General features: G+C 53.4%; 1 protein-coding gene across 2 annotated transcripts in view; it reads left to right on the top strand.

Moving 5' to 3' along the window:
• Positions 1–17,622, top strand: part of CCN4 (cellular communication network factor 4) — a 32,438-nt gene that overhangs the window by 454 nt on the left and 14,362 nt on the right. The gene's annotated exons all lie outside the window — the stretch shown is intronic.

The following is a 17,622-nucleotide window of genomic DNA, read 5'->3' as shown; positions in this document are numbered from 1 at the left end:
CCAGGGTGAGGAGTTGGGCTGCTGGGGACAGCTGGTCCTGGCAGGACGGGGATCACGGCCAGTACCTCGGGAATCAAACCAAACAGGACTTCTATGCCCTTTATTTCCCACCTGAAATGCAGTAGAAAGGGGGTACTCGGAGGAAATGGTAGTCAGGGGGCCTGGACTCCAAGCAGAGGTCTGCCCAGACTCGCTGTGTGACCTCGGGCTAGTCACTCACTCTCTCTGAGCAGCGTAAAGTGAGGAAGATTGTTGTTAGACTTCTAGCCTTTGGGTTTGGAAAATGAGTCTCCAAGTGTTGGAGATACTACAAGAGGGGGTGGAAAAGACCAAGGAAAGTTGGAAGGAAAAGGCCAGCTTTCAACAAAAGCGCTCACTTGTGCCACAGGACTCGTGAGGATTCTCCAACCACAACCGCCTTGGGCTTGCACAGCTCTCTACAGTTTATGAAGCATGCACGTTTGGGTCCTATAGAAGATACCCGCTGGTTCAGGGGGACCTGGAGCGTTCTGTGTCTCCCACCTCCATCCTGGGGCACACCGAGGGGAAGGGAGGAAGGTCTGCACCTCCGAGAAGCCAGGGAGCGAGACACGTGGCAGCACGGAGCCAGGCAGCGGGCTCGGGCGGGAGCAGGCACAGGGCGGGCAGGAGGTGGGCAGCTGCAAAGAGCTTCTGAATCCAAGAGCCCACGGCCCGGGCCAGGGCCTGCTGCCAGGAGTGAGGCCAAGAGGCTGGTGGAGGACGGCGGGAGGGAGTTCATTACCCACTCCCACAGACAGCTTTCTTGGGATTTGATGTGCCCCATTTCCAGATGAGGAAACTGAGGCTGGAGGGGGTAAGCTACTTGCCCGTGGGCTCAAAGACACAGGTTCTGATTCAACCAGATCTGAGGCTCAGAGCTGACCATGGGCCAGTTGCTGGGAGATGGGTGTTCCTCCAAGCACGGTAGAGTGCATGATGTGGGCAGGTAGAGCTGGTGACTCGCTGTTGAATCCTCCCTGCCTTGTGTGGCTCTCGCCTACTAATTGGTGCTGAACCAAATAAAAAGGATATTAATTCCATTTTATGAATGAAAGAAATAGAGACAAGTGCAAGCCGGGGACTTGCCCAGGGTCTTACCATCAGTAAGTGGAAGCATTCAAACTTAGATTTTTTTTGCCAAATGCCACTCTTTCCTGCAGACCCGAGCAACCAGGAGGTGAGCAGCCTTTATTTCAGAGCTGCTGTGTCTGGGAGGACAGGGGGTGGATGGAGAAGAGGTGAGAGGGGTATGGTAGCGAGGTCTGAGTGAGGAGGAGGAGAGAGAGATGTTGTGGGGAGGGGTGTCCAAGTACATGGGAACACCGAGCACCTCCTCAGAAGGGAGGTACTTTCTCCCCTGGGAAAGAGGGGCTACAGGTCCACAGGCTCAGCTGAGGGGACGTGCAGCACAGGAGCTGGGAATCCAACAGCAGGATTGAGGGAAGGCTTCCGAGAGGAGACGGGGTACCTCTCCTCTCCTCCTGACCGGGACCTTCTCTGGGGACCCACGGTAATCCCCTAACACTGCTGTGTGATTCAGGAGCTCCCCAGACAGAGCCTTAATGCCCCCAGAGAGGGCTGGGAGACGCATACTGTCAACCTGCACTTTGCTTTAGAGCCAGGTTCCAGCCATGCTCATCTTCCCCAAGCTCACATATAAGGGCACTGTGAGTCCACTCAGGGTCCTGGGGGTGTTTAAAAAAAAAAATGATGATAAATGTTTATATGGAAGAAAAAAAGTCAGTGAGAACTGCCAAGGAAGCTTCACATCAGAGAGTAAAACATTATCAAAGTTCTGTAATTGAAGGAGGAAGAAGCCAGCACAGGAAGAGATAAATCCAGGAGCTGGACAGGGCGGAGAGCTCAGAAACACAGCCAAGTATGTTCGGGAATGTAACATATGATAAAGGTGATCCACAGGCAGGCCTTGTTTCTCCATCTCTTTGCTTTTTTTATTCCCCCTTCTACATGTATCGAGGACTTCCCATGTGCTAAGAGAAACGGCTTACATTGTTGGGGGTGGGGGGCGTTCCTGCATCAAATGCTATCTATTTATATACATAAGACCTTCCTCAGTTCATCCAAATGATATTTTTAAAAATTTAATTATCTTTAATTTGAGGATAATTGCTTTACAATATTGTGTTGGTTTCTGCTGTACATCAACATGAATCAGCCATTGGTATACACATCTCCCCTCCCTCTTGAACCTCCCTCCCACCTCCCACCCCATCCCACCCCTCTAGGTTGTCATAGAGCCCCAGTTTGAGTTCCCTGAGTCATACAGCAAATCCCCACTGGCTATCTGTTTTGTATGGTAGTTATATGTTTCCAGTCTACTCTCTTATGAGTCTTTATTAAGCATCTCCTAAATTCTCATAGCAACACTGTTAAGCAGATATAATCATCCTTCTTTGTAGATTAAAAACTCAAGCTCAGAGAGGTTCAGTAACTTGCCCAAGGTCACACAGCTAGCAATCAGTGGGACTGACATTTGAACCTAGGTCAGCTCTCAGCAGGGCAGCCTCCTGCCTCCCTGGCCTGTGTCCTTGTGCAGACGTGAGAAGCACAGGGTCCCCACCCCTACCGAGCCTATTAGGCTGGAGAGGCAAGGAACAGCCTCTCCATGGGAACGAGAGGCAACAGGGGTGATGCCGTCCAGGAGAGCGAGGCTGGGTACAGGTCCTCCACTGGCTGGTCCCTTAACCACTTGGACCTCCGCGTCTTCTCTTGTTAATCGGGGCTGACAACCCAAGCCCCTCACAAGCTCCCTGGGGCCGAGGAGTGAACACAGAGCTGATCGAGGAAAGTGTATCAGTGGCACATGACCAGTACACAAAGAAAGTGAAGTTGCTCAGTCATGTCTGACTCTGCGACCCCATGGAACCTATAGCCTACCAGGTTCCTCCGTCCATGGGATTTTCCAGGCAAGAAGACTGGAGTGGGTTGCCATTTCCTTCTCCAGGAGATCTTCCCGACCCAGGGATTGAACACAAATGCTGTGCTAATAAATTCTGGGGCACATGTGAGGTCTCTGATAGTCTGTGTAAGGCTGAGACTCATGTCTCTTCTCCCATAGAAATGTGTGTGGGTGTGCACAGGGGTACAAGTGCATGTGTGTGTGTGTGTGTGTGTGTGCATGTGTGTAAGTGACTGTGGCTTGTCTGAAGGTATAGATCCCCATGGCGTGAGGATGCTTGAGCTGGGTGTGAAACACAAACCCACTCTCAGCCTCTGGAATCGACTACAGGATAATGTGGCTCCGGATAAGTGGCACATTCCCTTCTAAAAGATTACAGGAGCATCAGCGAGATGCCTTCTTTATATCCCCTGTCTATAGCAGGGACCTGAGCTAGCATTTCAAACCCCACCCCAGGCCCCACACCCACCAGCTCCCTGCCCAGAGCCCCTTCCGGCAATTTGGACGCTCTGCTCCCGGCTCTGAGCCCCTCCTGCTGGACGCTGGCCCAGGATGCTGGCAAGAGCATGGCTGGGACAGACACTTTCCACCTGGGCACGGCCCTTGGCCAGGGCTCGCTCTCTGGACTGGGCATGAGAACAGGGCTCCGTGGGAGACCAGATCCTGACCTCAGGCTGAGCAGCACCCCCAGGCCATCTGCGGACTCCCCTCCCCTCCCTTCCCCAGGTTTCAGGAAAGGCCCCTGCCCCATGCCAGCAAAGCAGCCAAACGCCAGGAGGCTGTCTGTACAAACAGAAACCCTGGAATTCCTCTCAGGAACCTTTGCCATCTCTCTGAACGTGGGGAGGGGCTGCTACACACCCCGTAGGTTACATGTGGGGGCGGGGAGGTGAGCCAGCCATGGCCCAGGGTGGGATCCGGGGAGGAGACGGGAAGGATGCCAACCGCAACCCGGGAAGTAAAGCAGGCTAAGAATGCTCTCAAGAGAACCCTGCAACTGCGGATGTTTGGGGCAGGGCTTCAGTGCGTCGGTCAGTCATTCAACACCTCCCATGTCTCAGAAACATGAATGATGACGAGAGCTTACACTGACCCAGCACTCACTGTGTTCTAGGCACCCAATCCCAAGCATCTACATACATCAACTCACTTGAAAACCACACAGCTACAAGGCGGGCTCATGACAGTCTAGATCAGGCTCATTACATCGTCCAGCCAGTAGCCACTTCCACATGAGGTCCTTGAGCCCCTGAAATGTGGCTGGCCCCAACTGAGCTGTAAGAGTAAAATCCACAGTGTGAATATAAGACTGCAAAATTCTCATGATGATTTTTTCTATTGATACCATGTTGATAATACTGATAATGATGTTGATAATAATGATAATACTGTTAATATATTGGGCCAAATGAAGTATATTATTAAAATAAATTTCACCTTTGCTTTTTGGTATGACTGCTGGAAAATATACAGTTCCATCTGGAACTCACATTATGTTTGACTAGACTGAGTTGGCCTGAAAAGGCACAAGAGTACATAGAAAGGTTATAGTGGGGAGGGGGAAATACTGAGCTCCCCTCCTTCCAAGCTGTGCATCCTCAGATGAGTAACCTAGCCTCTCTGAGCTAGTTTCCTCATCTATAAAAAAGGCATAACATTAGTACTTGCTTCTTGGGTACTAACCCTCTTGGCATGATTAAAGAGTGAAAGAGAGGTAAAGCACACGAAGACCCACCACAGCCACGGGGGAGTAGGAAGTGACCCTCCTTCCAAACAGCAGGGGAGGGGCATCCCATCTTGAGTGGAAGCACTGGCTGCAGACAAGCGCGCCAATCCGAACGAGTGATCAGAGGTTTATCAAGACCCCAGGCTCAGTACCAGGTGGGCAAGAAGAGGGGCAGAGCAATTGGTGGACAGTGCTGGGTTCACTGCTGAGCTGATCTTTGGAAGATCGCGAGGGTTCCAAGTCCTGGCCAGCTTCTCAGTACATGTATAGGGAGTCAAGGAAGACTTCTGGGTTATCAGATAGGAGAAGAAAATATGATGACGACGGTGATGATGCCGATGGTGCTGCTGGTGCTGCTGGTGACGGTAATGATAATGGTGATGCTGCTGATGGTGCTGATGGTGGTGGTAATGATGATGGTGATGCTGCTGGTGATGGTGGTAATAATGACAGTGATGATGCTGATGGTCCTGATGGTGCTGCTGGTGGTGGTAATGATGATGGTGATGATGCTGATGGTGCTGCTGGTGGTGGTAATGATGATGGTGATGATGCCGATGGTGCTGATGGCGGTGGTAATGATGGTGATGCCGATGGTGCTGCTGGTGGCGGTAATGATGACGGTGATGGTGCTGCTGCTGGTGGTGGTAATGATGATGCTGATGGTGCTGATGGTGCTGATGGTGGTGGTAATGATGACAGTGATGCCGATGGTGCTGCTGGTGGTGGTAATGATGATGCTGATGGTGCTGCTGATGCTCCTGGTGGTAGTAATGATGACAGTGATGGTGCTGCTGCTGGTGGCGGTAATGATGATGCTGATGGTGCTGATGGTGCTGCTGATGGTGATAATGATGATGGTGATGCTGATGGTGCTGCTGCTGATGGCGATGGTAACACGATGGCAGTGATTAGGATGATGATGGTTTGAGATTTGCATCTTCCAACCCTGAGTCAGGTTGACAATGACTGAGATTTCCTTAGCTCGTCCATTCACTTGTTCCATGGATGCTAACAGGCCTGCTCTGTGCCCAGCCCCATCCTGTGTCTAGAGAAGTGATCAGACTCTGTCAGCTCAGTCCCCACCATCAAGGATGGCTCATGTGTTGGAGACAGACTTTTAGCTCAGAGTAAGAAAGAGAGAGAGAAAAAATCAGTTCTGGGGCCCCAGAGCCTGAATCCCTGAGGAGACCTCCCCACCCTCACCAGCGTACATGAATTGACACCTTGATAATTCTTATGCACACATCGTTTCTAAAACCATTGAATTGAGAGACTCTGGTCTCTCCTCCAGCCTTGACTTCCTGATAATCTGCCAGCTCTCCTCCTCCTTCTTCCAACCTGGGGGGCAAGGGTCGGGGAAGAGAGACAGAAGCAGAGAAGGAACAGGGCCTCTCGGATGTGAGTGATGGGCATTCCAGGGGAGGTGATAAAATCTGCTCACCCTGTCCCCCTAATCAGGAGGCAAGTCCAGGCTTGGGGCACGGACCATGACTCTGCTCAGCCTTGGTGGGGATGAGAGTGGGAGAGAAGGAAAGAGATTCCGGGCCCGAAGGACAGGAAGGGAGGGGCCCTCCCTCCCTCTCCCCATCCCAGAACCTGTGTTGAGTCTCAGGGTGCAGAGAAAGGCCATGTGCCCTGATCTTGCCCAGAGCTGGGTGGGAGAAGGGAGGAGCTGGTCTGAGGGGGAAGGGAGCATCCTGAGAGCACTGGAATTTGGATCCTGCTCTTGAAGAAGGATGGACTTGTCCAGGAGTCGGTCATCTAGTCATCTCTGTCACTTTAGACAAGCCACTCACCCTCGTGGTGCTCATTTGCTAATACTGAAAATGAGGAGGTTGGACTTGACCCCAAACTTGCTTCCAGCTGGAGCCACGACCCCGTCCTAGGGCCACACTCATTCACGGGGGGCCAGAAGCGGGGCTCATTGCTGTGATTCTTAGGGGGGACTCCTGCCACTGCCCCTCCATTAGGAGCATTGCTGGCCTGGCACCCCAAAAGTCGAGGTTCCGGGATGTCCCTCTACATGTGTGTCCTCCCTTCAAGGTGTCCCCAGATATTCTCCCTTTGGCCCAAGTCTCCTCTTTTGACCCTCAGAGTGTACCCCCTGGTTTCATAAAACTGGAAAACGTACCACCAGCTGAATCTCCCAGGGTCCCACCATCTCAGTGGTACCTGGTCAGGCCTGGTCCTTAGGATCCCCAGATGCTACAGCAAAGACCAGTGCCAGCTCCCCTGGCACTGCCAAGCGGGCTGTGCAGGTGCCCAGAACTCCGGAGTATTAACATTTTTCACCACACTCGATCCTTGAGGTCTTGCAAGCTTGAGAAGCATCCTTGTAAATACCATTGAAGAGCCTGGTCCCACCTGCGTCCCCATCTCCATGAGTAATGCCTCCATCTGCACCCCTACCATCAGAAACCTGGGGCCGTTTTCCACCCTAACCTCCCCACCCAGTACCTCCAGCTCCCCACTCCTCCCTGCTGCCAGGAGGAGCTGGACCCTGGTTTGGCTGAGCCCTCTGTCCCAACACCTCACAGGATTCCCACTGGACCACAAGTGCAAGTCCACACACGAAGCTTGGCGGTAAGAGAATGGATTTTGCTCTTGGAATGAGGTGGAGTCAACCACAGAGTTTGAATTCAGACAGATCACCTCGAGCTTTCTGAGCCTCAGTTTCCTCATCCATGACCCCAGGACATCCACCTCTTAATGGGTCATGCTGAGTACAGAGCCTGGAGCAGACGGCGCTCCATGAACGTCGCTGTACTGCCTCCTCTGAGACGAGCCTAACTGTGGTTTCCAGCCTCACCCTCTGGGACCGCCCTCCTTCACCTTCTTTCCAACTTCGAGGGCCATCCTCCCAAACACTCGAGTGTTCCACCTCTGTGTACTTGCCCTTGCTGTCCCTTCTGCCTGAAATGCCTTCCCCACCTTCTCGAATCGTGGAACAATGTCTTTGTAACCGTACCCCTCTGAGAAGCTTCCTTTGGCCTCCCCCGCCAGCTAGAGCAGCTGGCATCCCACCGTGGGCCCTCACAGTCCTTGTTCTCACTCAGGGGGGAAGAAACACACCACTCAGCTGGCACTCTCAGCCGGCCCTGCCTCTCCTGTGAGCTGCCTTCCTGACACCCTGTCCTCCTGCAAGACAAACCCCAGGGCCTTGGCACGTGCTGTGCCTGCCCCCAGCTGTGCTGGCACTTGGGGACCTGGCACTGTCTCTACCCAGCTTGCTGTCACTGTAACACTCGGTATAGGTGCCCAATGCATGGATGAATTAATAAACAGAACCAGAAGCCAACCTGGGTGGCTGGGTAGGGTGGAGGGGAGAGCGGAGCCGCACCGGCCTTTCTAAGTGGAGGCTTAGGAGGGGGAAGGAGGGACTCTGACAAAGAAGCCTGGAGCTGGTTGCTGAGAGGACTGACCGAGTGAGCTGCAACCACAGGCTTGCTGCCTGAGCCCAGAACGAGGAGTCAGAAGACTCCGCTCTAGTCCAGGCTCGGGGTTTGGTCTCTGAGCCTCGATCTCTTTCTCTGAAAGTGGAGTCAAGAAAGCCGCTCTGCCCGCGCCCTCAGCAGGATGCAGTGGGGGCCCAGGGACGGTGGCAGCGCACAGCCAGGGGGGCTAAAGGCCAGCTCCCCGCTCCCTGCCAGGCCTCAGCTTCTCATCCACTCAAGGGACCTGAGAGTCCCACTTGCGGAGCCCTAGTGACAGATGCAGACCGCAGGCCGGGTGCTGAGCGTGCGTCGGAAAGGAGCTTGGGGGTCGCGATGAGAGAGTGACTATGGGGGTACTTAGGGTTGCAAATGTGGCCTTCTCAGCTTTTCTGAGCTCCTGGACCGCAGAAGCTTGTGGGTGGGTGCTGCGTGGATGGTGGGGGGTTGGGGGGTAGCTGTCTATCTGTCTATCTGTCCTTCCTACTGCTGCCTTTGGTGTTCAAATCTGCCTCCCCCAACACAGACACACACACACACACGCACACACACACATGCACGCACCACCTGTTTCTGGCCCCATACTCCAAGTAGCCGTGTCCTGACACATGCGAACTTCAGCTCTGAAAGGATCAAAGCGCCAGCCCTCGTGGGGCCCTCATGGTGCGCTGAGGACCACAGGCATCGGAGTCACTGGCAGGATCCTGTATCATCCCCACTTTACTGAGCTGGAAACTGAGGCACAGTTTAATTACCTCCCTGCAATCCAGGCTTCAAGAACACACCTGAGCTCCCCACGCAGGGCCGGGTGTGTGGGGGGGTGTCACCCCTCCCCAGGGGGTCCTGTGGGCCAGCCCCTTGCTCATGTCCTGTGCTCCCTGCCTGAGTCAGGGCCCCATCCAGGAGGAGGAAGAGGGAGGGCTTGGGCTCCAGCCGTGGAGGGAGGGGAGACCTTATCTGAGGCCAGCTTAGCGAGCCGGCAACATCAGAGCTGGATGGCGCCAGAGAGGTTGCCTCACCCCAGCCTGCCTTGTCGGGGAGCAAGCGGCTCACCTGGAGCCAGTCTAAGCATGGGGGCTGGAACCCAGAGACCCCCACTCCAGATCTGGGGACTGGAACCCAGGGACCCCCACTGCAGATCTGGGGGCTGGAACCCAGAGACCCCCACTCCAGATCTGGGGGCTGGAACCCAGGGACCCCCACTGCAGATCTGGGGGCTGGAACCCAGGAACCCCTACTCCGGATCTGGGGGCTGGAACCCAGGGACCCCCACTGCAGATCTGGGGCTGGAACCCAGGGACCCCCACTGCAGATCTGGGGGCTGGAACCCAGGGACCCCCACTGCAGATCTGGGGGCTGGAACCCAGGGACCCCCACTGCAGATCTTGGGACTGGAACCCAGGGACCCCCACTGCAGATCTGGGGGCTGGAACCCAGGGACCCCCACTGCAGATCTGGGGGCTGGAACCCAGGGACCCCCACTGCAGATCTGGGGACTGGAACCCAGGGACCCCCACTGCAGGTCTGGCCGCAGGAGCTGAAGATGGTCACCTCTGTTCTACCGGACAACTGGTGCCTCCTCCCTTATATTAAGCGGAACAGGCCTGAATTCAATGCAGGCAACTTCTCCCGCCCGTGTCTGTCCTGGCTGTTGCTCCAGGGCTGGTCCCTTCCCTGGCCGGCCCATGGCTACCATCACAGCCAAGCCTGGGATGACCGCTCTCCGGTCCTCCCAGTGAATCGAATGAACTGGAAATTGGGCTAGAAAGGGTCCCTTGGAGTTCATAGGAGGAGGACGAGGCCCACAGTCAGAGCTAAGTGTGTTATTTTCTGGCTGTGTCTCTAAGCTTGGTGGACATCAGTTTCCCCGTCTCTCAAACAGGGACCACCAGCAGCCCTCGCACGGTTGTTCCGGTCATCGCCTGGCATTGGGGATGGATTGACTGACTCAGGAAAAGTCCCCATCTTCCCCCAGCAGGTTCACACACCCCAGCATGGCCCTCAGGTCATCTTGCTGTGGCCCTTGTCTGCCTTCTCTGTGTCCTTGGACCCTAAGCCCTGGCAACGGTGACCTCTGGTCACTCCTGCACCATGCCATGCTGCAGCTCCTGCTCGCTCCCTGCTCTTGCCATTCCTCCGCTTGGACCCTCTCTCTGCCTTTCCGGTCTATTCTCACTCATCCTTTAAAGATGCAGAGCAAATGGTTCCTCCTCCAGGAAGTCCTCCCTGCTTCCACAGCCCCACCCCTTCCCTCCTCATCCAGCTCTTGCAGCCCCTGCTAGACTCTGCTGAGAAAACCCACAGTGGGGCTCCTGAGTGTGATGCCTTAAGAGACTGATACTGGGCTCAAATCCCAACTCTGCCGTTTGTGTGTGGCCTTGGGCAAATGATCTGACCTTTCTGTGGCTCAGTTTACTCATCTGTAAACTGGGGGAGATGACTCAGGGCTGGCACGAGGATTAGATGACTTAGAGCAGAAACTCATTAGAAGAGGCACAAAAGGCAAAATGCAGACCGTGTAGACCATTTTGCTCTTGATTCAAAGAAACCATCTGATTGTTTTTTGAAGCTTTGAGATAGTGAAGTTTGATTGTGGACTAAGTATTCACTACAGAGAAAATTATGAAATTGTGACCAACTGTATTGGTATGAAAACTGGTATTTTTTTTAAACTCTCCATATTTTAGAGACACTCTCTGAGGAATTTCGGGTAAAATCATGAGGTCTGAGACTTGCCTTGAAATCCTCAAGAATGAGAAAGTATGTGTGTAGGTAGGAGTAACAGGAAACAAGATTACGGAGGGTTGATAATTATTGAAGCAGAGGTAGGTATGTGAGATTCATTCTATTATTCTCCCAAATGTGTAAATGTTTGAACACACCTCTGACAGAATGAACACTTTGATTATATGCAACCCTGATAGAGATGCCCGTCACTTGCTATGCACTCTGTCAGGGTTTTAGCTTACTTATAGCTCTGTCACTACATAGCAGAAGTTAGTGACCGTTTCCTTTTTTATTTATCAGTTTATTGGTTGTGCGGGGTCTTTGTTGCTGCGTGCTGGCTTTCTCTAGTTGGGGTGAGCAGGGGCTACTCTCTGCGGCCGTACGTGGGCTCCTCACTGTGTTGGCTTCTCTTGTTGCAGAGCACAGGCCCCAGGGCACGTGGGCTTCAGTAGTTGTGACGCACGGGTTTAGTTGCTCCACAGCATGTGGGATCTTCCCGGACCAGGAATTGAACCAGTGTCCCGTGTATTGGCAAGCAGATTCTCAACCACTGGACCACCGGGGAAGTGATCATTCCTTAAAAAGACCAGATAGTAAAAATTCTAAGCTTTGTGGACTATAGGCTGTCCGTGGAATATTCCTTTTTGTTTTTTACAACTTTTTAAAAGTGTAGAATCCATTCTACTCGGTTGCAAAAATGCTGTGGGGGGGCTGTCCCAGGGGGCTGGTGTCTGGTCCTTTGCTTTGTAAGGCAGTTGCCTTGTTCATGCTCCTGGCTCCTCGGGAGGCTGGCTGCTCCCCTGGACTTTGTACTGAGAACTCCGGAGATGCTTTACATATATTTGATAAATGAAAGAATGCCTGAGGGTTTATCGTTTGGAAAGAACTCTGGCTTCTTGCCGCTTCTATCTTCTCCATATAAAGGCTACTTTCCCAACCAGAAGCTCACAAGACTGCATGTTGATAAAACCAATTAGCAGAAAATCTCAACAAACCTTCCATCAGCCACGACGGGCAGCCTGGCCAGCGCTGAGTCAGTGCCTGGGTCTCCAGGTCCCTGGAGATCCTGCCGACGGTGTGGGCGTGAGCATGGAAGACTCAGCAGGGCTGGGTCCTCTGAACATTCAGGCCAGGTGTCCTGCAGGGGCTGAGCTAAGAGCTGCTCAAGACAGAGGCTCCCCTGCAGGGCATCCCCACCCAGGCCCCGGGTACAGATGCCGAGGGGTACACTCAGAGGAGGAGGAGCTCAGAAAATGTGTCCACCAACCCATGTGGTAGCTGCCTGTTACTTACATCAAAGATATAAGAGCGTCAGGAAGGGCAGACCACAGCGTGCCCCCAGCTCTGGGCCCAGGCCTGTGTCCACGTCCTCCCACTGCCCCCAGACCTCTCTTATCAGTGAAGGAATGAGCAGAAACTGCTTCCAAATAGGGAACCCTTTCCTTAAAGCCCCCAGGGCCCAGCTGGGGCCGGCTCAGGCCATTCCTATCTCAACCCTGCCCCCTGGTGGAGTATCTGGGTGTGGCTGCCCACAAGTGGGCAAGCTAAGCTCTGGACTATTCTGTTCATGGAGTGCTTGCCCGGGGTGTGCCAGGAGCAGTGCTGGGCACTCAGGCATTAAGAAACGGCATCCTGTCCCTGAAAACTCCACAAGAGTCTCCCATATATTTTTTAGGGGATCCCTGGCAACCTGGGCTCAAGTGCATTGCAGCTCTCACCACCCTATGTTGCAATCTTATAAATGTGTCTGTACTGTGATTGCCATGGGGTAAGGACCACCATGCGTCCATCTGAATACCAGCCCAGCCATGCAGGAGGTGCTTAGTGCATAGCGTGTGATGGGAGGGTGGAGGAATGAATGACTGAATACAAATGTGAATGAATGAGGGAGTAGGGCAGCCTGGTGACAAGTCACCTGGAGGGATATTCTGGGGACACTTTCCCAGCTTCAAAACCCTGAGCAAGTTACTTCAACACCATGGGCCTCAGTTTCCTCCTCTGTGAAATAGGGGAAAGGCTATAACTGCTCGTTAGGGCCGCTGGAGGATGTTGTTATCATCACTGCTTTACACACGTGTACACAGACGCTCAGAGAGGGCGAGCCCAGACCCAGGTCACACAGCCTCGGGAAATGGGTTCACTCACTGCAGACGCCCCTCCCTTACCTCCTGGTCCCAGGGCCCCACTCATCGATGAACTGCACACACCTTCCAAGGACGGTGGGGTTCAGCTCCCTCATCTATCGGGATGATTAAGGTCTCCTGGGCGGCACCCCACCACCACCAGCCTCCTACTCGCTGCTACCATTCCCATCACCACCCACTTTTGTAAAAATGAAGTGAAACTGTTGGTAAAAGTCAAAGGATAGATTTACATGTTCCTGAATCTATTTTTAGGGAGTTGGAGAACATCAGAAAATTCAGTCACTGCCCACTTCTAAACATCACCCCCAAATTATACACACAGGGTTTCCTATGGGGTCTTTGATTGAACATTCTTCTAGTTTTTCCCTTCTTAAATTTAATCTGCTTAAGTTTGTCCAGTAACTATGATTGAATGGATTGCTTTGAACCTGCCCACTGAGTGCCCTCCTTGTCCAGAGGGTGCAGTATCGGGCACGGTCTCGGTCCACCTGGGCTGCTGGAGGAAAACACCACACACGCTGGGCGGCTTCCAGTCTTGCTGCCCACAGCTCTGGAGGCTCGAAATCCACAGTCAAGGCCGGCATGGTCACATTCTAATGAGGCCCCTTTTCATAGCTGGCATCTTTTTGCTGTGTCCTCACGTGGTGGAAGGGATGAGGGAGCTCTCTGGGGTCCCTTTCAAAAGGGCACTAATCCATGAGGGGGTCCACCCACATGATCCAATCACCCCCAGAGGCTCCACCTTGTGGCTCAAATGGTAAAGAACCCAGCTGCCAATGCAGAAGATGCAGGGTCAGCCCCTGGGTCAGGAAGATTCTCTGGAGGAGGAAATGGCAACCCACTCCAGTATTCTTGCCTGGAGAAACCCATGGACTGAAGAATCTGGTTGCCTACAGTCCATAGGGTTGCAAAGAGCTGGACATGACTGAGCGCACACGTACACACGCTAAGACCACCTTTAGAGCGGTTAGAATGCCAACATACGGATCTGTGGGCAGCATAACATTCAGTCCTCAGCAGATATTTAGCTTACCATGGGGAGCTAGTCATTTTTAAAATTTTATTTTTGTTGTTGTTGTTGCTTTTCAGTCCTTCTCACAAAGCATGAAAAGCAAAGTAAACCATTCTCAGTTAACTACACGAGGCCCGCTCACGGAGCCCGGTGCCACCCCATGAAACCACAGAATGGCATGTGTTCTGCGGGCCGGCCTGGGCTGTTTTGTGTCCAGGCTGATCAAGCAGCCAGCAGGGTAGGCATGTAAGTGCAGTTCTAGAAAAGCCACGCATTAGGAAAGGAAAATGGCCTAGAACCTCCCCCCGCCTTACACTCCCCTGGCCCAGTTCTCTAAGACACGGTTCCCATTCCCACAAGAATCACCAGGGACGCAGGATGAATTACGGATTCCGGGCCCAGCAGAGAAGAGTTGAAGCTGAGGATTCCAAGTGGACTCCAGGCACCTGTATCTTACAAGGTCCTGAGGTCAGCGGTTCTCACCCTTGGCCATATTCAAGGTCCAGGATCCTGCCCGGGATCCTGCCTCAGTCTGGCTGCCTGGGGATGGTGGCCAGGCACCAGTGTTTATTAAAGCTCCTGGATGGTTCTGACAGGTGGCAATGCTTGGGAGCCACCCCAGGAAGTGACTGTTAGAGGCGCTGCCCTGAGGTCACTGCTGATGGAGGCGGCGGCTGAGCGGACAGAACCAGGCAGGGGCCTGAGCCCTGGGTGCCTGGCCTGGGCAGCATCAGGGCACAGCCCCACCCCGTCTTCCCCATAAACACAGTGGCATCCTCAGGGAGTCTGCCTCCAGAAGCACGTCGTAAAAGAGACTTGCATGTGAACAGCTGCGGTTTGGAAGTAGCCAAGGCTGTTCTTGACTCTCTCCGGCCTCCCCGGACGATAGATACTCTCCTCGCTGTCTGGTTGTTATCCTTCCCTTTTTTCACCCTTAGCTTCTGCTGTTAGAAAAAAATGACGTAGGCCGCACACAGCAGTGAGCTTACAATGGTCCCTGTGCCAAGGCCAAGGGCAGGTGGACGTGCAATTACCTCTTGGGCACTCAAGATGGCTGATGTGCGTGCGTGCGTGTGTGTGTGTGTGTGTGTGTGTGTGTGCACTCACCTTCCCTGGGATGTGGGTGCTAGACAAGGCGGTCAGGATTCAGAGGGTCATGCACCTATCCCAGGAGACCTCAGGCCTTGCCTTTAAAAGCCCTCCCACCCACAGCTCTCATCAAGGACCTCCTAGGGCTGGGAGCTTTCCTACCACTAGATGGCGCCAACTGCAAGGGCTTGGCTCAGAGGATCCCGCCCCTTTCCCTCCAGCGTCCCAAGGCCGCCCTCACCTGCTTCACTCCTCCAAAGAGGGGTTTCCACTGGGGCTTCCCTTGAGAAGCTCTGTGCCTTGGGGCTCCCGGCCACAACTGAAAAGCAGGCTTCCTTCTGGGGAGCTGTAACTTGGTATGGAAACAGCAGGATGGGTGGTGACCCTGTGGACCCATCCCAGTTCAGCTCAAAGGGTGCAGACCCCCAGGCCCTGCGATGGGCCTTGTGGGTGAGGGAGGTGTGCACAAGCATGGCAGTGCAAGTGCAAAAGTCTTGCTTTTGAGTATCTGCACACACAGTGCTTCTGTGTACACAATGCCCCCACCCTCCCGACAATTCCCCCAAGTGGGCATTATTGTGGCCATTTCACAGACAAGGATGTCGAGGCTCAGGAAGGTCAGGAACTATAGGAAGGTCAAAACTACACAGAGGGAACCCTCTTCTGACTGTTTTGGATCCCATGCTGTCTTCTTGACACTCGAACTTGGAAAAGAAAAGGCTCCAAGATGGTAGGTCCTGAAAAGTCAAGGAACTGGTACCAAAGTCCTTTGGAGTCAACAATCCCCCATCCCACCAGGTGACACTTCCACCGCCCTGCTATGGGTCATGCACCGTGTTTCAGGCCCACAGATAGAAGTAAGGCGCAGATACTGCCCTTTACAAGCTTACATTCCGGTGAAGGAAGCACTACTTCTAAAGCAACCTGGAAAAGGCACGCAAGCCTTCTGGAGGAGAGGGCTTTTTTTTGTTTGCTGTGCCAAGAATAGGTCTCTAGGGTCTAGGAGCTGTCAGAGATGGCCCGGAGGCGGGGGATGGGCGGGGGGCGGTTCTCATAAATCTCCAGGCCTCCGGTGTCACAATCTGACTAGGACAAGTCTCTCTCCATGGAGCCAGAAAGAGGAGGGTGTGAGTGCGTGCCTGTGTGTGTGGGTTCATTGATTTACGGGTGTGATGTTTTGCTCTGCCATGTGTTTTTTGAGGAAAAGCAAACAAGTGTAAGCAAACCAAATGACTTCCAGATGAAAACAGACCAGCACTGCCAACCCCAGAGCAATCTGTCCCCTGCCAGCACTTGAATCCAAGCATAGAGGTGACAAAAACCTCAAATCAAGGTTTACGTTTTTGACTTTCAAAGGCCCTTTTTCAAATCGACATTTACCGCACTTGTCTGGTGCCAAACTTAGAACCCAGAGCCCAACTAATCCAGCCCTTCAATCTGCACCACCTCTTCTGGCCTCTGGTTCTTACAGCCAAGGGCGCAGGGATGTGGACCACTCACCTCAGCAGAGAGCTTCCTGCGCTGGTGGTTGGAGGGCTCCTGGGACTGCCCTGGTGCCCCCACTCTCCATGCAGCCTCATGTTGTAATAAATCACCTCTATCGTCTATCTCTCCCATAAGCCATGGTCCCGTACCACAGGAGATGCTTAAGTTCATCTTCAAATGCTTAAAACAGAAGCAAGACGGTGAACTAGCTCAGCAAATGTTCACTGAGTGACTGAAAGAGTGGGCAGAGGTCAAGGGTGCAGAGATGAGAGCTGGGAGAGTCACTGGTATCTAAGCCATGACGTGGGCATGTCATCTTGGACACCCTCTGCCTCTTTGGGTCTCGGTTTCCTCTCCAGGAGAAGGAAATGGCAACCCACTCCAGTGCTCTTGCCTGAAAAATCCCAAGGATGGAGAATCCTGGCAGGCTACAATCCATGGGGTCGCAAAGAGTCAGACACGACTGAGCGACTTCACTTTCTTTTTCTTTCTTTTCCTCTCCAGGAAGAGAGAAAAGAAGCTGTCTAAATAGCTCAGCATCTGTTTTGTTCAAAGAATGAAAATGCAGATCTTTAAACCCACAGAGCAGGGTTCCTCTGGTTCAGGATGGAGGGGACGGTCTGTGGGGCCCCCCACCTCTGCTAACCTCAGAATTCAGGAGTCACTGCTGAGAAGCCCCAGACAGGAGCCTCTCCAGCAGGGACCACCAGCCTGGGGGTGGGGAAATGGCTGGGAGGTGCCTACAGTCCTCACTCTCCATCCTCAGGCAATTCTCCTCCTCTCTGGGCCAAGGTTTCCTCCAGGGTAAAGAGTGAGGGGCCAGGATGGAGGGGCTGGGCAGGTGACTGGATCTCTGAGATACAGGCAGTTTGAAGCTGGTAATAATGGCCCCAGAGCCGCCTCCCTTTCCATCAGCCTCATCTGCAGTACAGAAATGCTCTTTGGGGCTTATCTCCCATTCCCCATGCGCTTGTTGTCTTGTCCATCATATCTGCCAGGATATAGATGAATATATTGCCCGTGGATGGGAATGGGGCTCTGGGAAGGAGCATGGGTGGAGAGAA

Source organism: Bos mutus, chromosome 14, assembly GCF_027580195.1.
Source record: "Bos mutus isolate GX-2022 chromosome 14, NWIPB_WYAK_1.1, whole genome shotgun sequence".
Taxonomy (NCBI): domain Eukaryota; kingdom Metazoa; phylum Chordata; class Mammalia; order Artiodactyla; family Bovidae; genus Bos; species Bos mutus.
Note: the sequence above shows the minus strand (reverse complement) of the source record. Positions and strands in the feature narration are given on the sequence as shown.